Raw genomic sequence first — 13,763 nt, 5'->3', positions numbered from 1 at the left:
ATTTATACTGTAAGTATATCTATCAAATGTCTATTGAATGACATGAACATTGATGCTGAGTCATACTCACGTGCCCGTGTATTCACATGCATAGCTTTTCTTTCATTTTTCGGATACTAAAATGGTCATAACTATTGAATTAAAAACTGAAACGAATTCAAATTTACCCTGAGGATCTATGATATGAATGCCTATGAAATGGTGTCAACAAATTTTCCATTATCAAAATCGCGTGCGCGTGAATGCGCGTGCAATGTAATTTTTGACGTCTAAATTTAAGTATTCGTCTATAACATTTTGAGATTGCAATGAATAGGTTTGAAAATTAGGTTTCAGGTATGTTTTGGGCCTCTCAATTTATTAATAGTCTCAAAATCACTTCCCTTCATGCGCATGCACGTTCGCTTAATTCTGATTGGACGATTTTGAAATCCCAATAACTTTCTTATGAGTGAAGCAATCGATACCAAATTCATATAGTAAGTATATTGTTCAAATGTCTATTGATTAGCATCAACAAAATTGATGTCTGGTACTCACGCGCACGTGTATGCACGTGCATTGATTTCGGTCTTTGTACTTTTGAGTTGCCGTTAATTTCTCGTTTTTCATTGAACAGTTGTGAAACTTCTCTTGTACTCATATAGTAAGACTTCTAATGTATCGAGATGGTCGAATTATTTATATGCACGTACGTGCACATGCACAAAACTCTCAGATCTTTTTAACTGATTTGAACTAGTATGAAATGGACTGAACGTTATAAGATAGTTATATATTCACATGCTACACACTTTGCAATGGTCGAAACCACTTGTACTGAAATAAATGACACCACTTACTAAATGGGGGAATGTTTGGGGAACATCTGTAACGGTCCCCGTTACAATAAGTACTAGTTATTATTATTATTCTTTCTTTATTCTTGTCACCCTTTTTTGTCCACGAGTGTTCTCAGAAACTACTGAAAGGATCAAGATGAAACCTTTTTAGGATGATAGAATACTCTATGTAGATGTGCGGAACGAACGTCATTTTGTCTGAAAATGCATGCATGTGCATGCACGTGCATTGGATTTTTTGTTTACAAACTTTGGAATGCATCTAACTTTTTTATTTTTCAATGAAATCGTTTGATATTTATATTGCAGGTATACCTTGAGACCCTTAACCGTTTGGCATCGTCAAAATTTCAATTCTGCACGCGCATGCACGTGTGCTTCAATTTGATTGGATAATAGAAAACCGTTTATAACTTTCATGTAAATTAAGATTATTTGATGATATTTACAGGATAGGTAAAAATTATAAATATCTACAAATCTTTGTTATAAAAATTCAAAACGCGCATGCGCACGCACGTGCATTGACATTTGAATATTCAATTCTTTCAATGACCATAACTTTTTTGTTTTTTGTCAAAATCTTTTCAAACTTGTATTGTATATGTATCTTGATATTGTTAACAAACGTAAACAGTTAGAAGAACTATCCGGCACGTGCATGCACGTGTGCTAAATTCTGATTGGACGATTTTCAAATCGCCATAACTTTCTTATAAATGAAGGAAACAATATGAAATTCATACTGTAAGTATATCTATCAAATGTCTATTGAATGACATCAACATTGATGCTGAGTCATACTCACGTGCCCGTGTATGCACGTGCATAGCTTTTCTTTCATTTTTCGGGTACTAAAATGGTCATAACTATTGAATTAAAAACTGAAATGAATTCAAATTTACCCTGAGGATCAATGATATGAATGTCTGTGAAATGGTGTCAACAAATTTTCCATTATCAAAATCACATGCGCGTGAATGCGCGTGCATTGTAATTTTTGACGTCTAAATTTGAGTATTGGTCTATAACATTTTGAGATTGCAATGAATAGGTTTGAAAATTAGGTTGCAGGTATGTTTTGGGCTTCTCAATTTATTAATAGTCTCAAAATCACTTCACTGCACGCTCATGCACGTGCCCTTAATTCTGATTGGACGATTTTGAAATCCCAATAACTTTCTTATGAGTGAAGCAATCGATACCAAATTCATATAGTAAGTATATTGTTCAAATGTCTATTGACTAATATCAACAAAATGGCTGTGTCGTACTCACGCGCACGTGTATGCACGTGCATTGATTTCGGTCTTTGTAGTTTTGAGTTCCCGTTAATTTGTCGTTTTTCAATGAACAGTTGTGAAACTTCTCATATAGTAAGACTTCTAATGTATTGAGATGGTCGAATTATGTATCTGCACGTGCATGCACGTACGTGCACGTGCACAAAACTCTCAGATCTTTATAACTGATTTGAACTAGTATGAAATGGTCTGAATGTTATAAGATAGTTATATATTCACATGCTACACAGTTTGCAATGGTCAAAACCACTTGTACTGAAATAAATGTCACCACTTACTAAATGGGGGAATGTTTGGGGAACATCTGTAACGGTCCCCGTTACAATAAGTACTAGTTAAGGTCTTCCGTTTCCAACGGAAGACCTTCTAGTGATTCTACTGTTTATTATTATTATTATTATTTTTTTTTTTTTTCCCCTTTCGTCTCCGAGACCGCTGGATGGATTTTCCTGAAACTTTCACAGGTTATAGGCAGTTTTTTCATTTTTTCAAAATTCACTTCCGTTCGTCAGATACGTCCGATTTTCCGGTTTTTGAAAGAAAGTTTGTCCGGGGGTAAACTTGAAAACCACTAAAGATAATCGAATGAAACTTTCAGGGATGATAGATCTATTTTTTCTATGGTGCATGCACGTATTATTTTTTGTCGCCGTCACTTCCGGTCGTCACCGGAAGTGATTTAATAAATCATCAATTTCAAACTTTTTTCTTTCAAATTGAAACCTACTTTGGTTTATTATATCTCGTTGTAATTCTCAAAAAATGTTGACCCCACCGGAAGTTGAATCTTCAACTTCCGGTTATATCAAAGAAAGCCCACTCATTCTCTCAATTTTCAGTGCCATAAATCTCGGTCATGAAACTAGTTAATGAGTTGAGTTTTACATATATTATAGTCACTATAAATGTCTAGAGTAACATCAAATATTTTTGTAGAATTCACTTCCGGTCGGCAAATACGGCTTATTAGCTGTTTTCGTTGTCTAGCGTTTTTCTCAGAAACAGTAAAAGATAGAGTCACCAAATTTTCAGAGTGAATAGATCTCACTTTGTAGGCGTGCAGGAGGGGGTTAAGAATGTCGGCCGTCACTTCCGGTCGTCACCGGAAGTGATTAATGAATCATAAATTTCAAACTTTTTTCTTTCAAATTGAAACCTATATCGGTTTTCTAGGTCTCGTTCTAATTCTTAAAAAATGTTGACCCCATCGGAAGTTGAATTTCCAACTTCCGGTTATATCAAAGAAAGACTATTCATTCTCTCATTTTTCAGTGCCATAAATCTCGGTCATGAAACAAGTTAATGATTTGAATTTTATATATGTTATAGATACTATAAATGTCTAGAGTACATTTAAATATTTTTGTAAAATTCACTTCCGGTCGTGAGATATGGGGTGGACATATTCAAACCTTGTCTTTTCACTTTCTCAATAATGAATATAGATAGATGCTTGACACTTCTAGAGTTGATCAACTAACATTAGTCCAATGTACACATACATTCAATTTTTTCATCCGTCACTTCCGGTCTCTACCGGAAGTATTTGAAAAAATGTCGATTTTCCGATTTCTTCGAGTCTGGATATATTTTCTTGATATTTTCAGGAATAATGTCTGATGATATGACCTTGCTATAATTATTTTTGTTTTTACAAAATTCACTTCCGGTCGGAAAATAGGTCCGATTTTCTGTTTCTCAAAAGGAATTTTGTCCAGCATTTTACTTCGAAAAGGTAAAATATAGGTTCATCAAATATTCAGGGATGATCAATCTCCGTTTGTAAGAGTGCAGTAGGGGGTTGAACATGTCGACCCTCACTTCCTGTCGTCACCGGAAGTGAGGGAAAGAATCGCAAATTTCAAACTTTTTCCTTTAAATTGAAACCTATACTAATTTATTAACTCTCTTTCAAAGTGTCAAAAGAATATTGACTCTGTCGGTACTCAAAACGACTACTTCCGGTTTCTTGATAAAATGACTTTTTACTTTTCGTCTCTTTGTCCCCCATAAATCTCGCTTATATTTGAAGTCTTTCATATGATTTTCACATGTCTTAATAAAAGTATCAACTTCTAAAGTTTTGATAATTTTGTTTTTCAAAATTGACTTCCGGTCAGTAGTAACCTACTACTTTTTCTTTCTTTAGTCTACTTCTTTTTGTTGAGAACTCTTTCAGATAGAGACGTGAAATTCTCAGGGAATATCAACAGTAAAGAGTCGCTCTCATTTATAGGAAAACGCATCTGAATAGTACTTCCGGTCGTCACCGGAAGTTACGAGAAAGGAGTAAAAATTTCGATAATACATTTCTCATTCATTGTTAAGGCACATTTTCTGATACATTTAAATGGTTTTTGTAGGAATAGAAAGCTCTTAACCGGAAGTGGTCTAACGGAAGACCTACTCATTACTAGTAATGAGTTTCTAGTTATTATTAGGGTCTTCCGTCTTCAGCGGAAGACCCTTCTATTATTCTATTGTTGATTTTTCACTTTTCTTATTATTAGGTCTTTCCACCTTTCTGTGGAAAGACCTTTTGTTATTGTTCTGTTTTTTATTATTATTATTATTATTATTTGTCTTCTTTTCTTTCCGCCGCGAGAAGATCTTGACGTTTTAAGACTTATCGAAAAACAATTTAGACCATCATATTTGACATCTCGAAACATGCTCAGATCTCACCCTGCGTATTTGATCTTTGACCCCTAACGAACTTATGGGACTTTACGCAAAAAACCCTTGTTATCGGTTCACCTCGAAAACTGTAAATGATAAGAGCATGAAACTTTCACTAAATTCTTTAGTCGATCAAGCTGAAGCGTTGTCGTGTTTACTTTTAAGTTTTCGGTGATCCCTAAAGGGAGTTAATGGCCCTGAAAGTATCCGATTTTTACGGAAAAATTCAAAACTCCTGCAATATAAGTCGTAGAAAGACGGAACCAACTGGAATGGAATACATGACCTTTGACCTTGAAAATTAGGTCAAGGTCAAAGGTCAAGGTCATCTAGAAACTTTGAAAATAAGCAATTTTCATACCGTCTAAAGCATATAAAGTACAGATAAGGTATACTATGCACAAGTAATCAAGAACCAACTTAAGTCAACGCATGTCATTACCATTCTGAACTTTGACCTTTGTTCGATTTACAGTGACTTGCGTAAAAACCATTGTTATCACTACAGTATGGAAACCGTAAATTGTACGAACACGAAATGTTCACTAAACTTATTGCCTGACCAATTGTAAAAGATGACTTCCGTTTTTGATGGTTTCTCGATCCGTAACGGGAATTAATGCCCTTGAAAGTTTTCGATTTCGCGTAGAAATTTACAACTCCTAAAGTATTTGTCGTAGGAAGACAGAACCAACTGAAGTGACATCCCTGACATTTGACCTTGAAAATTAGGTCAAGGTCAAAGGTCAAGGTCATATAGAAACTTTGAAAATAAGCACTTTTCACACCGTCTAAAGCATATAAAGTACAGATTAGGTATAATATGCACAATAAGTCAAGAACCAACTTAAGTCAATGAATTGCATTACGACTCTGAACTTTGACCTTTCTTCGATTTACAGCGACTTGCGTAAAAACCATTGTTATCACTACAGTATTGAAACCGTAAATGGGATGAACACGAAATGTTGACTAAACTTATTGCCTGATCAATTGTAAAAGATGACTTCCTGTTTTTGATGATTGGTTGATCCCTAACGGGAATTAATGCCCTTGAAAGTTTTCGATTTCGCGTAGAAATTTAGAACTCCTAAAGTATTTGTTGTAGGAAGACAGGACCAACTGAAGTGACATCCCTGACCTTTGACCTTGAAAATTAGGTCAAGGTCAAAGGTCAAGGTCATCTAGAAACTTTGAAAATAAGCAATTTTCACACCGTCTAAAGCATATAAAGTACAGATAAGGTATAATATGCACAATAAGTCAAGAACCAACTTAAGTCAATGCATTGCATTACGACTCTGAACTTTGACCTTTCTTCGATTTACAGCGACTTGCGTAAAAACCATTGTTATCACTACAGTATTGAAACCGTAAATGGGACGAACACGAAATGTTGACTAAACTTATTGCCTGATCAATTGTAAAAGATGACTTCCTGTTTTTGATGATTGGTTGATCCCTAACGGGAATTAATGCCCTTAAAAATTTTAGATTTAGCGTAGAAATTTACAACTCCTAAAGTATTTGTTGTAGGAAGACAGGACCAACTGAAGTGACATCCCTGACCTTTGACCTTGAAAATTAGGTCAAGGTCAAAGGTCAAGGTCATCTAGAAACTTTGAAAATAAGCAATTTTTATACCGTCTAAAGCATATAAAGTACACATTTTTTTGTATTCAAAGACATTGTTTGAATGTCTGAAAAGGTGGAAAGACCTCTAATTGTTCGCGAACAATTAGGATTACTAGTTAAGGTCTTCCGTCTCCTGCGGAAGACCTTACTATTATTGTTCGCGTTCTTCTTCTTCATTATTATTATTATTATTTTCCTTGGTAGTACACGCGTTTTCCTCAGCCATTTCTCGATCGATTTTCACGAAATTTTCAGGAAAGATGTCTTTTGGTGACGAAACTTTGCTTGCAAAATTTCGTGCTTGACGTCACTTCCGGTCAGGAGTTATCTCTCTTTTAGTGACTTTTTGAATAGCCTTGTTGTCCACACATCTCCTCCGTTAGTTTTGAAGCTAGAGTCTTGAAATTTCTACACAAGATAGAGTAAACATTTTAGAAGATTTGTGGGGGATTCGATTTTACCGGAGGCGATTTGCCTAAAAGCTCGCCTGGACCTGAAAAAATGGATGCCAACATTTTTCGCCGATTTCGGCGATTTTTGACCTTTGATCTCCAATATCTTTTTTCATGCAAATATTTTGTTAAGACATGTGGAACAAAAGTTGTGCACATTTACGAGATCTTTTCGAAAATATCAAGATTTAGGGGCTAGCCCCTTAAATTAGGGATCTAGAAGGGCTCAAAGTATAGATCAAATATCTCAAAAATTATTAATATTTTGGTATAAGTTAAAGAACAAAAAATGTTCATCTCAACAATTCAAATCTATTCATATAAAAATTTAGGTCATATGTTACGTAATAAGGAATTTTAAGGGCCAAAACCATAATTTTTTTACCCCTTGTATCTCGAAAACGACAAATATTTTGAAAAGCATTATTGAACAAAAGTTGTTCAGAATGATAATCTAAACAATATGTACATTTCGGTTTTTCCCTATGTGGCCCCGTTAGGGAGCTACAGTCTGGCCCCTAAATATTTCTTGTAGAGATAACTCGAGAACGGTAAAGAATTTCTAAATACTTGTTGAGCAAAAAATGTTTAAAATGACAAGGTCTTTCTTACGATATGAAGCAAAACGGGCTGGCCCTTTCAATTAGGGGTTCAGAAGGGTCCAAATGTTTTTGAGAATATCTCAGAAACTATTAATATTTTATAATAAGTTGTAGAAGCGGAAATGTTCATCTCAACGAGCTTGATCTTATCAAATCAAAAAGTAGGTCATATGTTACGTAATTAGAGATTTTAAGGGCCAAAATCGTAAATATTTGACGTCTCATATCTTTAAAACGACATATTTTTTGAAAAGCATTATTGAACAAAAGTTGTTCAATGTGTCATAACCTATCGATCAATATCAAAAAATGGGTCTGTGGGCCTCATGGCTCGCCTGTAGAGTCGATTTTTGTCGATATCAGTCGATTTCAAAAACTTGTAACTGGTAAATATTTTGTAAGAACATATTGAACAAAAGTTGTTCAGTTTATCGAGATCTATCGATTGATATCAAGAAATAGGCCTGTGGTCCTAATGGCTCGCCTGTAGAGTCGATTTTTTGTCGATATCGGTCGATCTCAATAACTTTTTACAGGTAAATATTTTGTAAAGACATATAGAACTAAAGTTGTTGAGTCTATAGAGGGCTAACAAATGACATCAAGAAATAGGCCCGCGGGCCTTATGGCTCGCTTGGAGAGTCGAATTTCAAACGAATTTCACCGCAACTTTGCTTCAGAAGCTTATGATATGAAAAATTGATTATATCTAAAGTGTCTTAAAGTCGGAAACTAAATTGGGACTCATTTGTCTTTTTTTTTTTTAACTCCGAGTGCATCAACAAATCGGACGGAAGACCTACTCGTTGCGAGCAACGAGATCGTGTCTAGTTATTATTATTATTCTTTTTTTTTCTCCTTACCGATTTTGTGCAGAAGATTTCTCGGAGATGGCTGGATCGATTTGCTTCAAATTTTCAGGATTGATGCGTTGTCATTTGAAGTTTGTACCGCCGTTTCAATTTTCGAAAAATCACTTCCGGTTGGAAGTTATCCCCCTTTTATTGATTTTCAGATGACCATTTTGTCCAGACAAAAACTCAAAAACGATAAAAGCTAGAGTGCTGAAATTTTCAGTGATGTTAGACGACATGTTGTAGTTGTGCACCTGGGATTTCAAAATTTCCGGAAGTGCCTAGTATGGAAGCTCGGTAGGGGTCGAAAATGGAGTTTTAAAAAGTGTCCAATTTTTTTCCACGTTTTAAATCATAACTTTTTACTTGTAAATATTTTGTTTAGATATATATAACAAAAGTTGTACAGTTTATTGAGATCTTTCGTGTCATATCACGAAATAGGCCCATGGGCCTCATGGCTCGCCTGAACCATTGAATTTCTGTTACAATCATTAACTTTTTTCTCACGAAACTTTTGATAAGACATGTAGAATAAAAGTTGTTCAGTTTCGCAATATCTATTTAATGATATCTTAAAAAAGGCTCCTGGGCGTCATGGCTCGCCTGAACAGTCGAATTTGTATCGCAATTAATAACATTGATAACTTTTTTCTCGAGAAACTTTTGACAAGACATGTAGAACAAAAGTTGTTTAGTTTCGCAAGCGTTAACTAACGATGTTAAGAAATAGGCCTGCGGGTCTCATGGCTCACCAGAACAGTTGGGTTATTGTTGCAATCTATAACATTTTTGTCAAGAAACTTTTAATAAGACATCTAGAACAAAAGTTGTTCAGTTTTGCAAGATCTTTCGAACAACATCATGAAAAAGGCCAACGGGCCTCATGGCTCGCCTGAACAGTTTGATCAGTGTCACAATTAATAACTTTTTTCACGAGAATCTTTTGATAAGACATGTAGAACAAAAGTTGTTCAGTTTTGCAAGATCTTTCGAACAACATCAAGAAAAAGGCGAACGGGCCTCATGGCTCGCCTGAAGAGTTTGATCATTGTCACAATCAATAACTTTTTTGTCGAGAAACTTTTGATAAGACATTTAGAACAAAAGTTGTTCAGTTTTGCAAGATCTTTCGAACAACATCATGGAAAAGGCGAACGGGCCTCATGGCTCGCCTGAACATTTTGATTAGTGTCACAATTACTAACTTTTTTCTCGAGAATCTTTTGATAAAACATGTACAACAAAAGTTGTTCATTTTTTCAAGATCTTTCAAACGATATCAAGAAAAAGGCCCAAGGGCCTTATGACTCGCCTTAACAGTCTGATAAATGTCGCAATCAATAACTTTTTTCGCAAGAAAATTTCCATAGGACATGTAGAACAAAATTTGTTCAGTTTTGCGAGATATATCTAGAATGATATCAAATTAAAGCCTCCAGGCGCCATGCCTCGCCTGATCAGTCGAATTTGTATCGCAGTAAATAACATTATTAACTTTTTTCTCGAAAAAAACGCTGACCCCTTTAATTAGTGGCCGATAGGGGCAGAGAGTCTTTAATTTATAACACTTAAATGATCAATATTTGTAAAACACTACCGAAACTAAATTGTACGTCTAGACAATATATTTGTATCATTATTTATGAACGAAAATCTCAGTCAAATTCATATCTCATCGCATCTAAAATTGGATGGAAGACCCACTCGTTGCTCGCAACGAGATCGCATCTAGTTATTAGGGTCTTCCGTCTTCAGCGGAAGACCCTTCTATTATTCTATTGTTGATTTTTCACTTTTCTTATTATTATTATTATTCTTTTTTTTTCTCCTTACCGATTTTTGTGCAGAAGATTTCTCGGAGATGGCTGGATCGATTTGCTTCAAATTTTCAGGATTGATGCGTTGCCATTTGAAGTTTGTACCGCCGTTTCAATTTTTGAAAAATCACTTCCGGTTGGAAGTTATCCCCCTTTTATCGATTTTCAGATGACCATTTTGTCCAGACAAAAACTCAAAAACGATAAAAGCTAGAGTGCTGAAATTTTCAGTGATGTTAGACGACATGTTGTAGTTGTGCACCTGGGTTTTAAAAATTTCCGGAAGTGCCTAGTATGGAAGCTCGGTAGGGGTCGAAAATGGAGTTTAGAAAAGTGGCCAATTTTTTTCCACGTTATAAATCATAACTTTTTACTCGTAAATATTTTGTTTAGACATATATAACAAAAGTTGTACAGTTTATTGAGGTCTTTCGTGCCATATCAAGAAATGGGCCCATGGGCCTCATGGCTCGCCTGAACCATTGAATTTCTTTTACAATGATTAACTTTTTTCTCACGAAACTTTTGATAAAACATGTAGAATAAAAGTTGTTCAATTTTGCAAGATCTATCTAAGGATATCAAAAAATAGGCCCCCAGGCATCATGGCTCGCCTGAACAGTCAAATTTGTATCACAGTTAATAACATTAATAACTTTTTTCACGAGAAACTTTTGACAAGACATGTAGAACAAAAGTTGTTCAGTTTCGCAAGCGTTAACTAACGATCTGAAGAAATAGGCCTGCGGGTCTCATGGCTCACCTGAACAGTTGGGTTATTGTTGCAGTCTATAACATTTTTGTCAAAAAACATTTAATAAGACATCTAGAACAAAAGTTGTTCAGTTTTGCAAGATTTTTCGAACAACATCATGAAAAAGCCGAACGGGCTTCATGGCTCGCCTGGAGAGTTTGATTAGTTTCACAATCAATAACTTTTTTCTCGAGAAACTTTTGATAAGACATGTTAAACAAAAGTTGTTCAGTTTCGCAAGCGTTAACTAGCGATGTTAAGAAATAGGCCTGCGGGGATCTCATGGCTCACCTGAACAGTTGGGTTATTGTTGCAATCTATAACATTTTTGTCAAGAAACTTTTAATAAGACATCTAGAAAAAAAGTTGTTCAGTTTTGCAAGATCTTTCGGAAAACATCATGAAAAAGGCGAAAGGGCCTCATGGCTCGCCTGAAGAGTTTGATTAGTGTCACAATCAATAGCTTTTTTCTCGAGAAACTTTTGATAAGACATGTAAAACAAAAGTTGTTCAGTTTTGCAAGATCTTTCAAACGATATCAAGAAAAAGGCCCTCGGGCCTTATGACTCGCCTTTACAGTCTGATAAATGTCGCAATCAATAATTTTTTTTCTCAAGAAAATTTTGATAAGACATGTAGATCAAAATTTGTTCAGTTTTGCGAGATATATTTAGAATGATATCAAAAAATAGGCCTCCGGGCGACATGACTCGCCTGATCAGTCGAATTTGTATCGCAGCAAATAACATTATTAACTTTTTTCTCGAAAAAGGCTGACCCCTTTAATTAGTGGCCGAGAGGGGCAGAGAGTCTTTAAATTATAACACTTAAATGATCAATATTTGTAAAACATTACGGAAGCTAAATTGTACGTCTAGATAATATATTTGTATCATTATTTATGAACGAAAATCTCAGTCAAATTCTTATCTCATCACATCTAAAATTGGGCGGAAGACCCACTCGTTGCTCGCAACGAGATCGCATCTAGTTATTATTATTATTCTTTTTTTTTCTCCTTACCGATTTTTGTGCAGAAGATTTCTCGGAGATGGCTGGATCGATTTGCTTCAAATTTTCAGGATTGATGCGTTGCCATTTGAAGTTTGTACCGCCCTTTAAATTTTTGAAAAATCACTTCCGGTTGGAAGTTATCCCCCTTTTATCGATTTTCAGATGACCATTTTGTCCAGACAAAAACTCAAAAACGATAAAAGCTAGAGTGCTGAAATTTTCAGTGATGTTAGACGACATGTTGTAGTTGTGCACCTGGGTTTTAAAAATTTCCGGAAGTGCCTAGTATGGAAGCTCGGTAGGGGTCGAAAATGGAGTTTTAAAAAGTGTCCAATTTTTTTCCACGTTTTGAATCTTAACTTTTTACTCGTAAATATTTTGTTTAGACATATATAACAAAACTTGTACAGTTTATTAAGATCTTTCGTGCCATATCAAGAAATGGACCCATGGGCCTCATGGCTCGCCTGAACCATTGAATTTCTGTTACAATGATTAACTTTTTTCTCACGAAACTTTTGATAAGACATGTAGAATAAAAGTTGTTTAGTTTTGTAAGTTCTATCTAATGATATCTAAAAATAGGCCTCCGGGCATCATGGCTCGCCTGAACAGTCGAATTTGTATCACAATTAATAACATTAATAACTTTTTCCTCGAGAAACTTTTGACAAGACATGTAGAACAAAAGTTGTTCAGTTTCGCAAGCGTTAACTAATGATGTTAAGAAATAGGCCTGCTGGTCTCATGGCTCACCTGAACAGTTGGGTTATTGTTGCAATCTATAATATTTTTGTCAAGAAACTTTTAATAAGACATCTATAATAAAAGTTGTTCAGATTTGCAAGATCTTTTGAACAACATTATGAAAAAGGCCAACGAGCCTCATAGCTCGCCTGAAGAGTTTGATTAGTGTCACAATCAATAACTTTTTTCTGGAGAAACTTTTGATAAGACATGTAGAACAAAAGTTGTTCAGTTTCGCAAGCGTTAACTAGCGATGTTAAGAAATAGGCCTGCGGGTCTCATGGCTCACCTGAACAGTTGGGTTATTGTTGCAATCTATAACATTTTTGTCAAGAAACTTTTAATAACACATCTAGAACAAAAGTTGTTCAGTTTTGCAAGATCTTTCCAAAAACATCATGAAAAAGGCCAACGGACCTCATGGCTCGCCTGAACAGTTTGTTAGTGTCACAATTACTAACTTTTTTCTCGAGAATCTTTTGATAAGACATGTGGAACAAAAGTTGTTCAGTTTTGCAAGATCTTTCGAACGATATCAAGAAAAATGCCCACAGGCCTTATGACTCGCCTTAACAGTCTGATAAATGTCGCATAACTTTATACTCGTAAATATTTTGTTTAGACATATATAACAAAAGTTGTACAGTTTATTGAGGTCTTTCATGCCGTATCCAGAAATGGGCCAATGGGCCTCATGGCTCGCCTGAACCATTGAATTTCTGTTACAATGATTAACTTTTTCCTCACGAAACTTTGATAAAACATGTGGAATAAAAGTTGTTCAGTTTTGTAAGTTCTATGTAATGATATAAAAAAAAGGCTTCCGTGTGTCATGGCTCGCCTGAACAGTGGAATTTGTATCACAATTAATAACATTAATAACTTTTTTCTCGACAAACTTTTGACAAGACATGTAGAACAAAAGTTGTTCAGTTTCGCAAGCGTTAACTAACGATGTTAAGAAATAGGCCTGCGGGTCTCATGGCTCACCTGAACAGTTGGGTTATTGTTGCAATCTATAACATTTTAGTCAAGAAACTTTTAAGGAGACATTAAGAAA

At 35.2% G+C, this 13,763-nt stretch overlaps 1 protein-coding gene across 1 annotated transcript in view; it reads left to right on the top strand.

The window, feature by feature from the left end:
* The window catches only part of LOC130053120 (serine/threonine-protein phosphatase 6 regulatory ankyrin repeat subunit B-like), a 107,290-nt gene that overhangs the window by 41,169 nt on the left and 52,358 nt on the right, over positions 1–13,763 (top strand). The window lies entirely within an intron of this gene.

Source organism: Ostrea edulis, chromosome 3 (genome assembly GCF_947568905.1).
Source record: "Ostrea edulis chromosome 3, xbOstEdul1.1, whole genome shotgun sequence".
Classification (NCBI taxonomy): domain Eukaryota; kingdom Metazoa; phylum Mollusca; class Bivalvia; order Ostreida; family Ostreidae; genus Ostrea; species Ostrea edulis.
Note: the sequence above shows the minus strand (reverse complement) of the source record. Positions and strands in the feature narration are given on the sequence as shown.